At 44.3% G+C, this 17,771-nt stretch overlaps 1 pseudogene; it reads left to right on the plus strand.

Moving 5' to 3' along the window:
• Positions 1-12,471: 12,471 nt before the first annotated feature.
• LOC112071139 (hemopexin-like) lies at positions 12,472-17,770 on the plus strand (annotated as a pseudogene).
• Position 17,771: the final 1 nt, after the last annotated feature.

The raw sequence follows: 17,771 nt of genomic DNA on the forward strand, positions 1-17,771 counted from the left end.
CAGAAAAATTGTTCAGCGAATAATTAGTAAGATATTTTATTTTTTTAGATAGATAGAGAGGGAGATATGATTCTTATTCAGATTTTATTTTATTTCATCACATTCCCAGTGGGTCAGAAGTTTACATTAGACTCAATTGTGGGTATTTGGTAAGCATTGCCTTAAAATTGTTTAACTTGGGTCAAATGTTTTCGGGTAGCCTTCCACAAGCTTCCCACAATAAGTTGGGTGAATTTGGCCCATTCCTCCGACAGACTGGTATTGTTAACTTTTCGTCCAGGTCGTTAAAGGCCCTCTTGGTGTTGCACACGGCTTTTTCCTTTGTTTCTTGTTCCTCTCTGTTCTGGCCCACAATCTCTATAGAATTGAGGTAGAAGCTTTGTGATGGCCACTCCATACCTGACTTTGTTTGTTACTGTTTGTCTCCAGTAGTTGTCCTTGGTCCTTTTTTCCTCCCTCTCTTTTTACCTTTCCCCATTTTTTGTTTGTCCCCTTTTCCCCCCTCTCTTTCCGTTTAAAGCCCGGCCATTTAGCCACAACTTTGGAAAAAGAAAAAAAAAAAAAAGTAGGAAAAAAAAAAAAAAAGAAAAAAAGACAAAAGATGGGCATTGGGGGTCCATTATCTATTCTTGGAAGATCCCATTGCGAACCAAGCTTTTAACTTCCTGACTGAGTTCTGACGATTTTGCTTTCTTATATTTCAAATATACCACATTAATCCTTGCTTCATGATGCCATGTTATTTGTGAAGTGCACCAGTCCCTCCTGCAGCAAAGCACACCCCCACAACATGATGCTGCCACCCCGTGCTTCACGGCTTGGGCAATGTTGTGTTTTCTTCGGGCTTGCTAAACGACCCCTTTTTTCCTCACAACATAACGATGGGTCATATTTCATGCGGGCAACCAGTTCCAATTTTGTTTCATTCTCAGACCAGAGGCATTCTCCAAAAAGTATGATCTTTGTCCCATGTGCAGTTGCAAAACCGTAGTCTGGCTTATATGTGCAGTCTTTGGAGTAGTGGCGTTCTTCCTTGCTCTGACGCGGCCGTTTAGTGATGTTATGTCTATAGGACCTTTGTTTCTTCTATGTTTTACTGTGGATATAAATACTTTTTACATTTTCTCCTCCAAGCATCTTCACCAAAGTAGGGTCCTTTGCTGTTTGTGTTCTGGGATGATTTGCACTTTCGCACCAAAGTACGTTCTGCGTATAATCTCTAGGAGACAGAACGTGTCTCCTTCCTGAGCGGTATGGAGAGCCCGCGTTGTGTCCAATCGGTTGTTGTAACTTACGTACTAATACTTGTTTGTGTACAGTCCATGGCCAACAAGTTTATTGAGAATACACAATATACAATTTTCACAAGTTTGCTGCTATCATGTTTTTCAGACATTTTGTCAGATTTTACTATGGAATAATACTGAAGTATAATACAAGCAAGCATTCATAAGTGTCAAAGGCCTTTTATTACAATTACATGAAGTTGATGCAAAGAGTTTATTTTTTCAAGACCTCTGCAATCTGCCCTGGCATGCTGTCAAAATTAAACTTCTGGGCCACGTTCCTGGACTTGATGGCAGCCCATTCTTGCATAATCAATGCTTGGAGTTTTTTGTCAGGAATATTGTGGTTTTTGTTTTGTTCACCCGCGCTCTTGATGATTGACCACAAGTTCTCAATGGGGATTAAGGTCTTGCGGGAGTTTCCTGGCCATGGACCCAAAATATTGATGTTCTTGTTCCCCGAGCCACTTAGTTAATCACTTTTGCCTTATGGCAAGGTGCCCATCTCATGCTGGAATAGCATTGTTTGTCACCAAACGTTCCTGGATGGTTGGAGAATTGCTCTCGGAGGATGTGTTGGTACCATTCTTTTATCATGGCTGTGTTCTTAGGAAAAATTTGTGAGTTGAGCCCACTCCCTTGGCCTGAGACCGCCAGCAACCCCACACATGAATCGGTCTCAGGATTGCTTTAACGTGCATTAACAACAGGACTGATCGTACGTGGTAGCGCTCACCTTGTCCTTCTCCGACAAGCTTCTTTTCCAGATGCCCCAAACAATCGGGAAAGGGGATTCATCAGAGAAGAAAATTGGACTTTACCCCAGTCCTCAGCAAGGCAGTCCAATCCTGTCCCTGTACCTTTTGCAGAATATCAGTCTGTCCCTGATGTTTTTCCTGGAGAGAAGTGGCTTCTTTGCTGCCCTTCTTGACACCAGACCATCCTCCAAAAGTATTTTCCTCACTGTGCGTGCAGAACAACTCTCACCTGCCTGCTGCCATTCCTGAGCATGCCCAGCAAGCTCAGCTCAGGCTTGGGGTGGTGCCCTGATCCCGCAGCTGAATCAACTTTAGGAGACGATCCTGGCGCTTGCTGGACTTTCTTGGGCGCCCTGAAGCCTTCTTCACAACAATTGAACCGCTGTCCTTGAAGTTCTTGATGATCCAATAAATGGTTGATTTATGTGCAATTTTACTGGCAGCAATATCCTTGCCTGCGAAGCCCTTTTTGTGCAAAGCAATGATGACGGTACGTGTTTCGCATGGTTGACAGAGGAAGAACAATGATTCCAAGCACCACCCTCCTTTTGAAGCTTCCAGTCTGTTATTTGAAATCAATTAGCATGACGGAGTGATCTCCAGCCTTGTCCTCGTCAACACTCACACCCGTGTTAACGAGAGAATCACTAACATGATGTCAGCTGGTCCTTTTGTGGCAGGGCTGAAATGCAGTGGAAATGTTTTTTGGGGATTCAGTTCATTTGTATGGAAAAGAGGGACTTTGCAATTCATCTGATCACTTTTCATAACATTCTCGAGTGTATGCAAATTGCCATCATACGAACTGAGGCAGCAGACTGTGAAAATGTATATTTGTGTCATTCTCATAACTTTTGGCCACGACTGTACAGATGAATGTGGTACCTCCAGGCGTTTGGAAATTGCACCCAAGGGTGAACCAGACTTGTGGATGTCAACAATTTTTTTTCTGAGGTCTTATCTGATTTCTTTTTGCTTGACATCATGGGAAAATCAAGAGGCACTGAGTTTGAAGGTAGGCCTTGAAATACAACCACAGGTACATCTCCAGTTGACTCAAATGATGTCAATTAGCCTATCAGAAGCGTCTAAAGCCATGACATCATTTTCTGGAATTTTCCAAGCTGTTTAAAAGGCACAGTCAACTAACTGTATGTAAACTTCTGACCCACTGGAATTGTGATACAGTGAATTATAAGAGAAATAATCTGTAAACAATTGTTGGAAAAACCACAAAGTAGATGTCCTAACCGACTTGCAAAAACTATAGTTTGTTAACAAGACATTTGTGGAGTGGTTGAAAAACATGTTGTAATGACTCCAACCTAAATGTATGTAAACTTCCGACTTCAAATGTATTTTCAGGTTTCTCCAGATGTTCGATTGAGATGAAGTCCGGGCTCTGGCTGGGCCACTCAAGGGGATTCAGAGACTTGTCCCGAAGCCACTCCTGCGTTGTCTTGGCTGTGTGCTTAGGGTTGTTGTCCTGTTGGAAGGTGAACCTTTGCCCCAGTCTGAGGTCCTGAGCGCTCTGGATCAGGTTTTCATCAAGGACCTCTCAGTACTTTGCTCCGTTCATCTTTGCCTCGATCCTGACGAGTCTCCCAGTCCCTGCCGTTGAAAAACAGGGATGGTGCCAGGTTTCCGGCAATTCAGGCCAACGAATTCAATCTTGGTTTCATCAGACCAGAGAATCTTGTTTCTCATGGTCTGAGAGCCTTTAAGTGCCTTTTAGCAAACTCCANTGCAGTGGGATGTCAATAACACAGAGGACAGTAGGCTGGTCACTGCAGTGGGATGTCACTAACACAGAGGACAGTAGGCTGGTCACACAGGTTTTGTGCTTTCTCAAGGCCTGATTATATAAACATGTTTTCTATCTGGATCAACTGTACACTGCTGAGATAACAAGGTCTGCATTTCATCTTGTCTTTTCAGGAACCTTGAAGTCATTGTGAAAGGTGAGTTTGAGGAAAGGAAAGGGAAGGGAATACCTAGTCAGTTGTACAACTGAATGCATTCAACTGAAATGTGTCTTCCACATTTAACCCAACCCGTCTGAATCAGAGAGGTGCGGGGGGTCAACCTTAATCAACATCCACGTCTTCGGCCCCAGGGAACAGTTGTTGTTGGGGGTTAATCGCCTTGCTCAAGTGCAGAATGGCAGATTGATTTGATTTTGAAGGCAACCCTGCCATTAACAACCAGTCATTTTCAATTAGTTTAATTCTATGTTATGACCTGGTTCAAAGGCTATACCGCATCAAGTGCAATGTAAGAACAATCAACACAGACAACTGAGCAATGGTCGCTAATATCCAGAGAGAAAACARCACTGGCATCATATTTCACTGGTGTATTTTGTCAGAATAAGATCAATCAGGATATATTTCACTGGGTCTTGTGGATTTGGTCGTGTAGGCTTGGTTATCAGCTGGGTGAAATTTAGCTCAGCACAAATATCTTTCAAAACAATTCAGACTAAGATCGTTCATCATTAATAGTTCAAAGTTATCATTCTTAGATAGCAAGTCAGACAGTTTGTCAGGAGAACATGGGGGAAGCCAAGGGAGCAGGGCAATTTAAATTCCCACTAACGTTAGCTGGATATTAATACCAAAGCCAACATAGGTTTTCAAACTGCTTAGGGGTAGAAGCTGCTAAGYAGCCTTTTGGTCCTAGACTTCGCGCTCCAGTATCACTTGCGGTAGCAGAGAGAACAGTCTATGACTTGGGTGACCGGAGTCTTWGASAATTTTTTTWGGCTTTCCTCTGACACCGCCTGGTATAGAGGTCCTGGATGGCAGGAAGCTTGGACCCAGTGATGTACTGGGCCGTACGCACTACCCTCTGTAGCGCCTTACGGTCAGATAGCGAGCAGTTGCCGTACCAGGCGGTGCTCTCGATGGTGCAGCTGTATAACTTTTTGAGGATCTTTTTATAACTTTTTATAAACGGATAAAGGATAARTTTTTGTGGACACRAAGGAACTTGAATCTCTGAACCTGCTCCACTACAGCCCTGTTGATGAGAATGGGGGAGTGCMRGGTCCTCTTTTTCCTGTAGTCCACAATCATCTTCTTTGTCTTGATCACGTTGAGGGAGAGGTTGTTGTCCTGGCACCACACTACCAGGTCTCTGACCTCTTCCCTATAGGCTGTCTTGTCGTTGTCGTGATCAGGCCTACCATGTTGTTCATCGGCCAACTTAATGATGGTGTTGGAGTCATGCCTGGCCGTGCAGTCATGAGTGAACAGGGGTACAGGAGGGACTGAGCACGCACCCCTGAGGGCCCCTTGTTGAGGATCCAGTTGGTGATGTGTTGTTACCTACCCTTACCACCTGGGAGCACCCGTCAGGAAGTCCAGGATCCAGTTCAAGAGGGAGGTGTGTAGTCCCAGGGTCCTTAGCTTATTGATGAGCTTTGAGCGGACTATGTGTTGAACGCTGAGCTGTAGTCAGTGAATAGCATTTCTCACATAGGGTTCCTTTTGTCCAGGTGGAAAGGGGCAGTGTGGAGTGAAATAGGATTGCATCATCTGTGGATCTGTTTGGGCGGTATGCAAATTGAATGGGTCTAGGGTTTCTGGGATTATGGTGTTGATGGAGACCATGACCAACCTTTCAAAGCACTCATGGCTACAGACGTGAGTGCTACGGGTCGGTAGTCATTTAGGCAGGTACCTTAGTGTTCTTGGCACAGGGACTATGGTGGTCTGTTTAAAACATGTTGGTATTACGACTCGGACAGGGGAGAGTTTGAAAATGTCAGTGAAGACACTTGCCAGCTGGTCAGCGCATGCTCGCAGTACACGTCCTGGTAACCCGTCTGTTGACCTGTTTAAAGGTCTTACTCACATCGCTGCGAGAGCACGTGATCACACAGTCTTCCGAAAGCTGGTGCTCTCATGCACGTTTCATGTGTTATTTGCCTCGAACGAGCATAGAAGTAGTTTAGCTCGTCTGTAGGCTTGTGTCACTGGGCAGCTCTCGGCTGTGCTTCCCTTTGTAGTCTGTAATGGTTGCAAGCCCTGCCACATCCGACGAGCGTCAGAGCCAGTGTAGTACGATTCGATCTTAGTCCTATGACGTTCCTGTTTGATGGTTCGCGGAGGGCATAAGGGATTTCTTATAAGCTTCCAGGATAGAGTCCCGCCTCCTGAAAGCGGCAACTCTAGCCTTTAGCTCAGTTGATGTTGCCTTAATCCATGGCTTCTGGTTGGGGTATGTACTACAAGTCCACTGTGGGAACGAGCGTCATCGATTGCAATTATTGATGATGTCAATGACTGATGTGGTGTACTCCTCAATGCCATCAGAGGAATCCGGAACACTATTCTCCCAGACCTTCCCGCTGAAAACATCCCAACAGCATGATGCTGCCACCACCATGCTTCACATGTGGTGATGGTGGCTCAGGATTCCCAGTTCCACCAGATGTGATGCTTGGCATTCAGGCCATAGAGTTCAATCTTGGTTTGATCAGATCAGAGAATCTTGTGTTCTCAGTGTCTGAGAGTCTTTAGGTGCCCTTTGGCAAACTACAAGTGGGCTGCCATGTGCCTTTTACTGAGGAGTGTCTTTCGTCTGGCTACTCTACCGTAAAGGCCTAATTGGTGGAGTGCTGCAGAGATTGTTGTCCTTCTGAAAGGTTCTCCCATCTCCATGGAGGAACRCGAGAGCTCTGTCAGAGAGACCATTGGGTTCTTGGTCACCTCCCTGACCAAGTCCCTTCTCCCCCGATTGCTCAGTTTGGCCTGGTGACCAGCTCTAGGAGGAGTCTTGGTGGTTCCAAACTTCTTCCATTTAAGAATGTTGGAGGCCACTGTGTTCTTGGGGATCTTCAATGCTGCAGAATTGTTTTGTCACCCTTCCCCAGATCTGTGCCTCAATAAAATGCTGTCTCGGAGCTCTACGGGCAATTCCTTTGACCTTATGGCTTGGTTTTTGCACTGTCAACTGTCGGACCTTATATAGACAGGTGTGTGCATTTCCAAATCATGTCCAATCAATTGAATTTACCACAGATGGACTCCAATCAAGTTGTAGAAACATCTTAAGCATGATCAATGGAAACTGGAGGCACCTGAGCTCAATTTAGAGAATCATAGCAAAGGGTCTGAATACTTACGTAAATAATGTATTTCAGTTTTTTTATTTTTAAATACATTTGCAAAATGTTTAAACCTGTTTTTCGCTTCGTCATCATGGGGTATTGTGTGTAGATTTCTGAGGATTTTTATTTAATTGAATCTATTTTAGAATAAGGCMTTAACATAACGTGGAAAAAGTCAAGGGGTCTGAATACTTTCCAAAGTAACTGTACATAATACCATGACTGATAATCTTCCTGCAAGGAGCTTTACTTATGAAACAGCCTACAAGGCAGAATCCTGATTTATAGACCTCTGAGGTTGCTTATGAATCTAAACAAGCTCTGTGGCTGATATTGTATCTGATCAGCCCGTCAGCAAGGGAGTTCACCCACTCTGTAAATGTTTTATATTATCCATAAATATGACTTATAAACTTATAAATTAATTTATAAAGCATGATGTTAGTATGAAATGTACAATCAATAAAAARGTTGATCAATATATAATCAATACTTCCACTTCCATTCATAGAGTTTATTTTGTGATCTCGACAAAACAGCTTTTGTTATGTCYTGATCATAAAGGTAAATAACATGAAGGAATATTTGTTTTTGGTCATATGTCTTCTCTGGACTTGCGTACTATATAAATTCAGGGGAAAAAAAGAAACTACCCTTTTTCAGGATCCTGTTTTTCAAAGATAATTCTTAAAAATCCAAATAACGTCACAGATCTTTATTGTAAAGGGTTTACCCACTCCAGGTATCGCCCATCCTCCCCATTATCCCCTGTGTATTTATACCTGTGTTCTCTGTTTGTCTGTTGCCAGTTCGTTTTGTTTCGTCAAGCCTACCAGCGTTTTCCCCTCTGCTCCTGTCTCTCGATTGTTCCTGTTTCCTAGTTTTCCCGGTGTTGACCATTCTGCCTGCCCCAACCCTGAGCCTGCCTGCCGTCCTGTACCTTTACCCCACCTTTCTGGATTACTGACCTTTGCCTGCCCTTGACCTGCATTTTGCCTGTCCCTGTTCGATTAATATACTGTTGTTACTTCGATGTTGTCTGCATCTGAAACGTGATACYACCTTAACCCAATTGAGATCGAATGGGATGAGTTGGACCGCAGAGTGAAGGAAAAGCAGCCGACAAGTGCTCCTTCAAGACTGTTGGAAAATCATTCCAGGTGAAGCTGGTTGAGAGAATGCCAAGAGTGTGCAAAGCTGTCATCGAGGCAAAGTGGCTACTTTGAAGAATCTTGAATCTAGAATATATTTTGATTTGTATAACACTTTTTTGGGTACTACATGATTCCATGTGCTTTTTCATAGTTTTCTATTCTACAATCCCAGTGGGCTACAAAAATAAAGAAAAACCCTTGAATGAGTAGGTGCCCATACTTTTGACTGGTGCTGTATGTGGACACCCGTTCAAATGAGTGGATTCGGCTATTTCAGCCACATCCGTTGCTGACAGGTGCATAACATTGAGCACACAGCCATGCGATCTCCATAGACAAACATTGGCAGTAGATTGACCTTACTTAAAAGAGCTCAGTAACGTTCAACGTGGCACCGTCATAGGATGCCACCTTTCCAACAAGTCAGTTCGTCAAATTTCGGCCCTGCTACAGCTGRCCCGGTCAACTGTAAGTGRTGTTGTTGTGAAGTGGAAACGTCTAGCAGCAACAACGGCTCAGATATAAACAATATAAAAGATACCATACATTTTCAATCCGCACAAAAAGCTTATTTCTCTCTCATTTTGTTTTACATCCCTGTTAAGTGAGCATGTCTCCTTTGCCAAGATAATCCATCTACCTGACAGGTGTGGCATATCATATCATTACACAGGTGCATCTTGTGCTGAGGACAATAAAAGGCCCCTCGAAAATGTGCAGTTTTGTCACAACAATACAATGCCACTAACGTCTCAAGTTTTGAGGGAGAGTGCAATTGCCACGCTGACTGCAGAAATGTACACCAAAGCTGTTGCCAGAGAATTGAATGTTAATTTCTCCTCCATAAGCCGATTACAACTCCATTTTAGAGAATTTGGCAGTACGTCCAACCGGCCTCACAACCACAGACCACGTGTATGGCTCKGTGTGGGCGAGCGGGTTTGCTGATCTCAACGTCGTGAACAGCGTGGCCCCATGTCGCAAGAACATATACACACTTTCTGGAAGCTGAAAATGTCCGCCCTGCTAGAGATGCTCCGGTCAACCGAAAGAGCTGTTTATTAAAAAGTAGAACGTTTAGGAGCAACAACGGCTCAGACGCAAAGTGGTAGGCCACACAAGCTCACGGAACATGACCGCTGAGTGTTGAAGCGCATAGCGTGTAACAATCGTTTGTCCTCAGTTGCAACCGAGTTCCAAACTGCCTCTGGAAGCAACGTCACGAAATGGGTTTCCATGGCCGAGCAGCCGCAACACAAGCGTAAGATCACCATGCGCAATGCAAAGGGTCGGCTGGACTGGTGTAAAGCTCGCCACAGTTAGACTCTGGAGCAGTGGAAACGCATTCTCTGGAGTGATGAATCTTTCCCAGAAGAGTGGAGGCTGTTATAGCAGCAAAGGAGCGACCAAGTCCATATTAATGCCCAGGATTTTGGAATGAGATGTTGGGGATGGTCATCTGCACACAGCAGAGACACATAACAGGGGTGGGGGGTTAAAACAGCACATTGTGAGAACAGCAGAGGCACATAACAGGGGGGGGGTTAAAACAGCACATTGTGAGAACAGCAGAGGCAACAACAGGGGGGGGTTAAAACAGCACATTGTGAGAACAGCAGAGGCACATAACAGGGGGGGGGGGTTAAAACAGCACATTGTGAGAACAGCAGAGGCACATAACAGGGGGGAGTTAAACAGCACGTTGTGAGAACAGCAGAGGCACATAACAGGGGGGGAGGGTTAAAAACAGCACGTTGTGAGAACAGCAGAGGCACATAACAGGGGGGGGTTAAAACAGCACATTGTGAGAACAGCAGAGGCACATAACAGGGGGGGGGGTTAAAACAGCACATTGTGAGAACAGCAGAGGCACATAACAGGGGGGGGTTAAAACAGCACATTGTGAGAACAGCAGAGGCACATAACAGGGGGGGGGTTAAAACAGCACATTGTGAGAACAGCAGAGGCACATAACAGGGGGGGTTAAACAGCACGTTGTGAAGAACAGCAGAGGCACATAACAGGGGGGAGGGTTAAAACAGCACGTTGTGAGAACAGCAGAGGCACATAACGGGGGGGGGGTTAAAACAGCACATTGTGAGAACAGCAGAGGCACATAACAGGGGGGGGGGTTAAAACAGCACATTGTGAGAACACAGAGGCACATAACAGGGGGGAGTTAAAAGCACGTTGTGAGAACAGCAGAGGCACATAACAGGGGGGGGTTAAAACAGCACATTGTGAGAACAGCAGAGGCTCATAACAGGGGGGGGGTTAAAACAGCACATTGTGAGAACAGCAGAGGCACATAACAGGGGGGAGTTAAACAGCACGTTGTGAGAACAGCAGAGGCACATAACAGGGGGGGGAGGGTTAAACAGCACGTTGTGAGAACAGCAAGAGGCACATAACAGGGGGGGGGTTAAAACAGCACATTGTGAGAACAGCAGAGGCACATAACAGGGGGGGGTTAAAACAGCACATTGTGAGAACAGCAGAGGCACATAACAGGGGGGGATTAAACAGCACGTTGTGAGAACAGCAGAGGCACATAACAGGGGGGTTAAACAGCACATTGTGAGAACAGCAGAGGCTCATAACAGGGGGGGAGTTAAAACAGCACATTGTGAGAACAGCAGAGGCACATAAGCAGGGGGGGTTAAAACAGCACATTGTGAAAACAGCAATAGGCACAGTAACGGGGGGGGGACAATATGGTAGCAGTACCAATCAACAATGGCATTGTTTTCAGTTAACCTCTTACTGCAGTGGGCTAAATCAGGGTCACACAGAGGGATTCTGGGTAGTCTTAAACAAATCTACTTTGAAACAGAAGTATATACACCTCACACACACGTTTATGGGCTTAAAAAAAAAGAAAAAAAGACAACACTTGTACCATGTCAGATATAAAGTTGAAATGTATTACATGTTGAGTTGCATCCCAATATTACACGTTATTTACATCACAGAAGACTGAACTGTAACACAACTGTTTCACATAGAAACAACAGATTTTCAGTTTGAAAAGAAATTATGCTTATTCATCTGAAGTACCCAAAAAGGCCACTATGTAATTTTAAATAATTCCAAATAAACTGAAAGTTACTAACATTATGGTAGTTGTCACGTTCCTGACCTGTTTTCCTTGTTTTTGTATGTGTTTAGTTGGTCAGGGCGTGAGTTGGGGTGGGCATTCTATGTTATGTGTTTCTATGTTGGGTTAAATGTGTTGCCTGATATGGTTCTCAATTAGAGGCAGGTGTTTGACGTTTCCTCTGATTGAGAACCATATTAAGGTAGGACTGTTCTCACTGTTTGTTTGTGGGTGATTGTTCCTGTGTCTGTGTCTGTATGTACCACACGGGACTGTTTCGTGTTTTCGTTCGTTTGTGTAGTCTGTACCTGTTCGTGCGTTCTTCGTGTATATGTAAGTTCTCAAGTTCAGGTCTGTCTACGTCGTTTGTTGTTTTGTAGTTTGTGTAAAAGTTTTACCGTCTTCGTCTGTCTGTAAATAAATGTCATTATGTCTTCATTCAACGCTGCGTTTTGGTCCGACCCTTACTCCTTCTCTTCATCCGAGGAGGAGGAAAGCAACCGTTACAGTAGTTTACTGGTCAACTTTGAAAGTTTCCAGTAATATACCCTCCCTTTGTATCAGGAATCGAGGTAAGACCCAGATGCAGACACGTCAAATTCACAATGGTTTAATAATCCAACAGGGGCAGGCAATAGACAGGTCAAGGCAGGCAGGGGTCAGTAAACCAGAGGTGGGGCAACGGTACCAGACGGCAGTCAGGGTCAGGGTAGGCAGAGGTCAGCAATCCAGAGGTGGGGCAGACGGCAGGCAGGCTCAGGCAGAGTGGTCAGGCAGGCGGGCTCAGAGTCAGGACAGGCAAGGGTCAAAACCAGGAGGGAGAGAAAAAGGAGAGACTGGGAAAAGCAGGAGCTGATAACAACAACCCTGGTTGTCATGACAAACAAGACAAACTGGCAACAGACAAACAGAGAACACAGGTATAAATACACAGGGGATAATGGGGAAGATGGGCGACACCTGGAGGGGGTGTGGAGAAAGTCACAAAGACAGATGACACAGATCAGGGTGTGACACTTTGAAAGTTTCCAGTAATACACCCTCCCTTTGCAACCCTAGCTGGACCAGATCACCATGGAGCCCAGATGGACCGTTGTGAAGAGATTGAGTTTGATGCGATCACCCCCGGACGCTAAGAGAATCACCTACTTCTTCAAGGGTAACTAACTGACACGTTCCATTATGCACCACCATTTAAATAAGTAGCTAGGTTTCCATCCAATTGGCGACAGATTTTCATGTGAATATTCAAAAGTCCGCAAAAATGAAAATATAAGTATTTTCCTCACCAGTCGTGCGTTTCCACCAAACGGATTTGTAGCAGATTTAAAAATCAGTGCGTGATGATATAGTGCACTGTAAAGATTGTCTAAGGGAGGAGACCAAAACATAGAATGTCCACCCCAACTCACGCCCTGACCAAACCAAAATAGAGACATAAACAAGGATCTCTAAGGTCAGTGCGTGGAGATGTAGTGCACACAAAATGTACTTTTTTCGCTTATGTTTTTATGTACCTAATAAAAATCGAAAGTTCAATGTGTTTCCCCATCTCATTTTCAACTCTAACGATTAAGATTTGTCACAAAAAACTGTTAAGTTAAATAGCAAATGTTCCTGGTCTTGGCATCTGTGCTCTAGCCAAGAGCTGGCAGACACAGAGCGGTTAGGCCAGTCTACATGATGAGATTATTATGGACAATGAGACCCTTCTATATTTATTGGAAAAAGAGCATAAAGATTACCGTGCACTTTCACAACCCTGTGAAGTTATAGCATCATTTATTTTGTCAGTAGCCTAATTAACTGTGTGGTTTCCCGAGTCGTAGTTTGAGGACCACACACCGTGTCATCACTTTATTTAACTAGGCAAGTCAGTTAAGGACAAATTCTTATTTACAATGACGTTCTACCAAAAGGAAAAAGGCCTCCTGCGGGGACGGGGGCTGCGATTAAAAATATAGGACAAAACACACATCACGACAAGAGAGACAACACAACACTACATAAAGAGAGACCTAAGATAACAACATAGCAAAACAGCAACACACGACAACACAGCATGGTAGCAACACATGACAACAACATGGTAGCAACACAACATGACAACAACATGGTAGCAACACAACATGACAACAACATGGTAGCAATACAACATGACAACAACATGGTAGCAATACAACATGACAACAACATGGTAGCAACACAATCAATCAAATCAAGTTTATTTTATATAGCCCTTCGTACATCAGCTAATATATCGAAGTGCTGTACAGAAACCCAGCCTAAAACCCCAAACAGCAAGCAATGCAGGTGTAGAAGCACGGTGGCTGGGAAAAACTCCCTGAAAGGCCAAAACCTAGGAAGAAACCTAGAGAGGAACCAGGCTATGAGGGGTGGCCAGTCTCTTCTGGCTGTGCCGGGTGGAGATTATAACAGAACATGCCAAGATGTTCAAAATGTTCATAAATGACCAGCATGGTCAAATAAATATCAGGAATAAATGTCAGTTGGCTTTTCATAGCTGATCATTAAGAGTTGAAAACAGCAGGTCTGGGACAGGTGGCGGTTCCATAACCGCAGGCAGAAACAGTTGAAACTGGAACAGCAGCAAGGCCAGGTGGACTGGGGACAGCAAGGAGTCATCATGCCGGTCGTCCTGACGCATGGTCCTAGGGCTCAGGTCCTCCGAGAGAGAAAGAAAGAGAGAAGGAGAGAATTAGAGAGAGCATACTTAAATTCACACAGGACACTGGATAGACAGGAGAAGTACTCCAGATATAACCAACTGACCCTAGCCCCCGACACATAAACTACTGCAGCATAAAACTGGAGGCTGAGACAGGAGGGGTCAGGAGACACTGTGGCCCCATCCGATGATACCCCCGGACAGGGCCAAACAGGAAGGATATAACCCCACCCACTTTGCCAAAGCACAGCCCCCGCACCACTAGAGGGATATCTTCAACCACCAACTTACAATCCTGAGACAAGGCCGAGTATAGCCCACAAAGATCTCCACCACAGCACAAACCAAGGGGGGGCGCCAACCCAGACATGAAGATCACGTCAGTATCTCAACCCAACATGACAACAAAATGGTAGCAACACAACATGGCAACAGAACAACATGGTAGCAGTACAAAACATGTTACAAACATTATTGACATGAAGTTAAATCAATATTTGTGCATAAAGGCGTTTCCCCCGCCATTTCTCGCATAATTAATTTTACAGACACAAAAAGATCCCACCGTGTCAAATGAACAAACGATCTGTCGGCATTTATAAAWTTGTACTGAAACTTTATTTAAACTTCACTTTATTTTTTATATACGGTATGACTTTACTTGCATAAAAACTGTGGATGGAAATGTGGTTAYTGASTGACTGTATTGTGATATCCCTGACATGTATGTATCATGTGTCTATGTACTGAATTCTTTAAAACTTTCAAATAAAAAACAATCAATCAATCATGGCTGATACCCCATCTGTCTCTCAGTATTGATGAGTCATAATTCGACTTATCTATTATTGATCAGTATTATTATTGATCAGTATTATTATTGATCTGTATTATTATTGATCAGTATTATTGCTAATATTGTCACGGATCCCTCCGGGAACTTTCATTACGCTCACCTGTCCCCTGTTCCCACGGATTAGTACTTGTGTAAGTGTGTCCTTTGGTTTCCATTGGGGCTGTTCCATTATTGTTACAATGTCTGTTGGTGCGTGCGAGTATCTGTGCTGTGTGTTTTGGGCTTTCGTTTCCTTGTGGATTGTGCAGATGATTCCGGGTCTCGTCCCGTGTGTTAATCATTGTGCGCTTGTGTTATTTATTCGAAGTACTCCTCGCTCTTTTGTTTTGGGTTTCAACCCTGTGTTTTGTTACGTGTTTGTTTGATCTTCGTCCCCGTGCCTTTACACGGCGCGCCGTAATTTGGGCTTAATTAAAAACCCTTTTTACACATTCCTGCATCTGTCTCCCGAATAATTTATGCCAACGTGACAACTGTTATTGATCAGCATGTTTAGATGCATCCCAGACCTCTCTAGAAAACAGTGATAGAAAATTGTTGCCTAGTGGATGATCTTTATTAATCTGATTTGACCGACTGCGTGGCTTTGGTTCTGCCAGGTGACCACATGTGGGCCGGCTTCCACGGTCCCTCTGAGCTGATCAACGGTTCCTACAAGGAGCTGGACGAGCATCATCACCTGGGTCACATTGATGCCGCTTTTTGTCTCCACCAGCCTAACGACAAAGACCATCTGCATACCTACTTCTTCCTGGTATTAACATTTCACTTCCTGTTTTTACCATTCCAGTGAGCAAAATGTGTCAAACATCGTCTTTTGAACGTCTTTTAAATCCCAAAATTTATGTTCAACTCCTAGGGATATCTACTGAAACATTGGCAGGGTTGGGTAGGTTACTTTCTAAATTCTAATTTGTTACAGTTGCTAGTTACCTGTACAACATTGTAATCAGTAATGTAACTTTGGGATCATCCAAACATAATTGGATTACTTGCAGTTACTTTTGGATTACTTTTAGTAATAGGCATTTAGAAGAAGACAAAAACGATCCATCAAACGCATTTGGTGTGTCATCGTAGTGGTCTCTGATTGGTAGTCATTTGGTGTGTCATCATAGTGGTCTCTGATTGGTGGTCATCATTTGGTGTGTCATCGTAATGGTCTCTGATTGGTGGTCAGACTCACTCAAGTGGAACAAACTTAAACTGAAACTTTTTTTTTCAATTCTGAATTAAAAACAAAGATGTAATAATGTAATTTTTTGTCAAACATCCTTTCTGAATTTAAAAGTAATCCAAGAAGTAATCATCTAGTTTTTCAAAAGTATCTYTAATATTTGCTGGTAACGTAACTGATTACATTTACTGTTTTTTGTTGTTGTAATCAGATAACATCTCTCCGGGAAGAAGAAGAAGGGCGGGGGTGTATGTTTCATGATTAATGACTCATGGTGTGATTGTAACCACATACAGGAATTCAAGTCCTTTTGTTCACCCAACCTAAAATACATTCACAAGCATTTTGCTTCACCCGCAATAACATCTGCTGAACACGTGTATGTGACAAATACAATATGATTTGATTTGACATGTAACTAATTACATCAGTTCCTCCACAAACCTGAACATTGGTCCTGTCCAGAAACACCCTCTATACCCAGATACTAAAAAGACTGGATTGGCCTTAACAATATGGTAGTAGCTCCACCCTCCTCTCCATCATCTCCTCCACTCTAGGGCAACAAGGTACTAAACAATATGGTATTAGCTCCACCCTCCTCTCATGCATCTCCTCCTCTCTCCACTCTAGGGCAACAAGGTACTAAACAATATGGTATTAGCTCCACCCTCCTCTCCTGCATCTCCTCCTCTCTCCACTCTAGGACAACAAGGTACTAAACGATATTGGAGTAGCGCAACCTTGCCCTCTGATAGGTTATAAAGATTCCTCTCCTCTCTCCTCTCTAGGACACCAAGGTGTTCAGCTACCACGAGCGTAGCCATGTCCTGGAGACGGGCTTCCCCAAGGACATCTCTGAGGTGGCTGACCTCTGACCTCTGTCCTGTGTTGCTCTGGTGCAGGACACCAAAGTGTTCAGCTACTACAAGCACCAACTGGAGACGGGCTTCCCCAAGGACATCTCTGAGGTGTTCCCTGGTATCCCTGACCACCTGGACGCTGCTGTGGTGTGTCCCAAGGGGAGATTGTCGCCGAGACTCTGTCATATTCTTCAAGGGTAAGCTAATAAATGTCCCATATCTCTATCAAATCAACAATCAATCTCTATCAAAGATAGACAAAAACATTTAAATACATGTCCTCTGTAGCTCYGTTGGTAAGGCGATTTCTGGGACCACTCATAAGTAAAACATTTATGCACACATGACTGTAAACGGCTTTGGATAAAAGCTAATATATAATGCTATTATATATTATTGACTCCAACCCTGCTTCCTCCCCAGTGCATGACGTGTTCCACTTTGACACCTACACTAAGAAGGTAAAGGCTGGCCAGTTGGACCCACCTCCCTAACTGCACCTCAGTCCTTCGCTGGTCGGATCACTACTACTGTTTCCATGGACACCAGTTCACCAAGTTCCACCCTCGGTCCGGAACTGTGACGGGGAAGTACTGTAGCAGCGCGAAGCGAACCCGTGCAGCGCCGTGTAGCGCGAAGCGAACCCGTGCAGCGCCGTGCAGCGCGAAGCGAACCCGTGCAGCGCCGTGTAGCGCGAAGCAAACCCGTGTAGCGCCGTGCAGCGCGAAGCGAACCCGTGCAGCGCCGTGCAGCGCGAAGCGAACCGTGCAGCGCC

The sequence above is a fragment of the Salvelinus sp. IW2-2015 genome, unplaced genomic scaffold (genome assembly GCF_002910315.2).
Source record: "Salvelinus sp. IW2-2015 unplaced genomic scaffold, ASM291031v2 Un_scaffold1527, whole genome shotgun sequence".
In the NCBI taxonomy this organism is placed as follows: Eukaryota; Metazoa; Chordata; class Actinopteri; order Salmoniformes; family Salmonidae; genus Salvelinus; species Salvelinus sp. IW2-2015.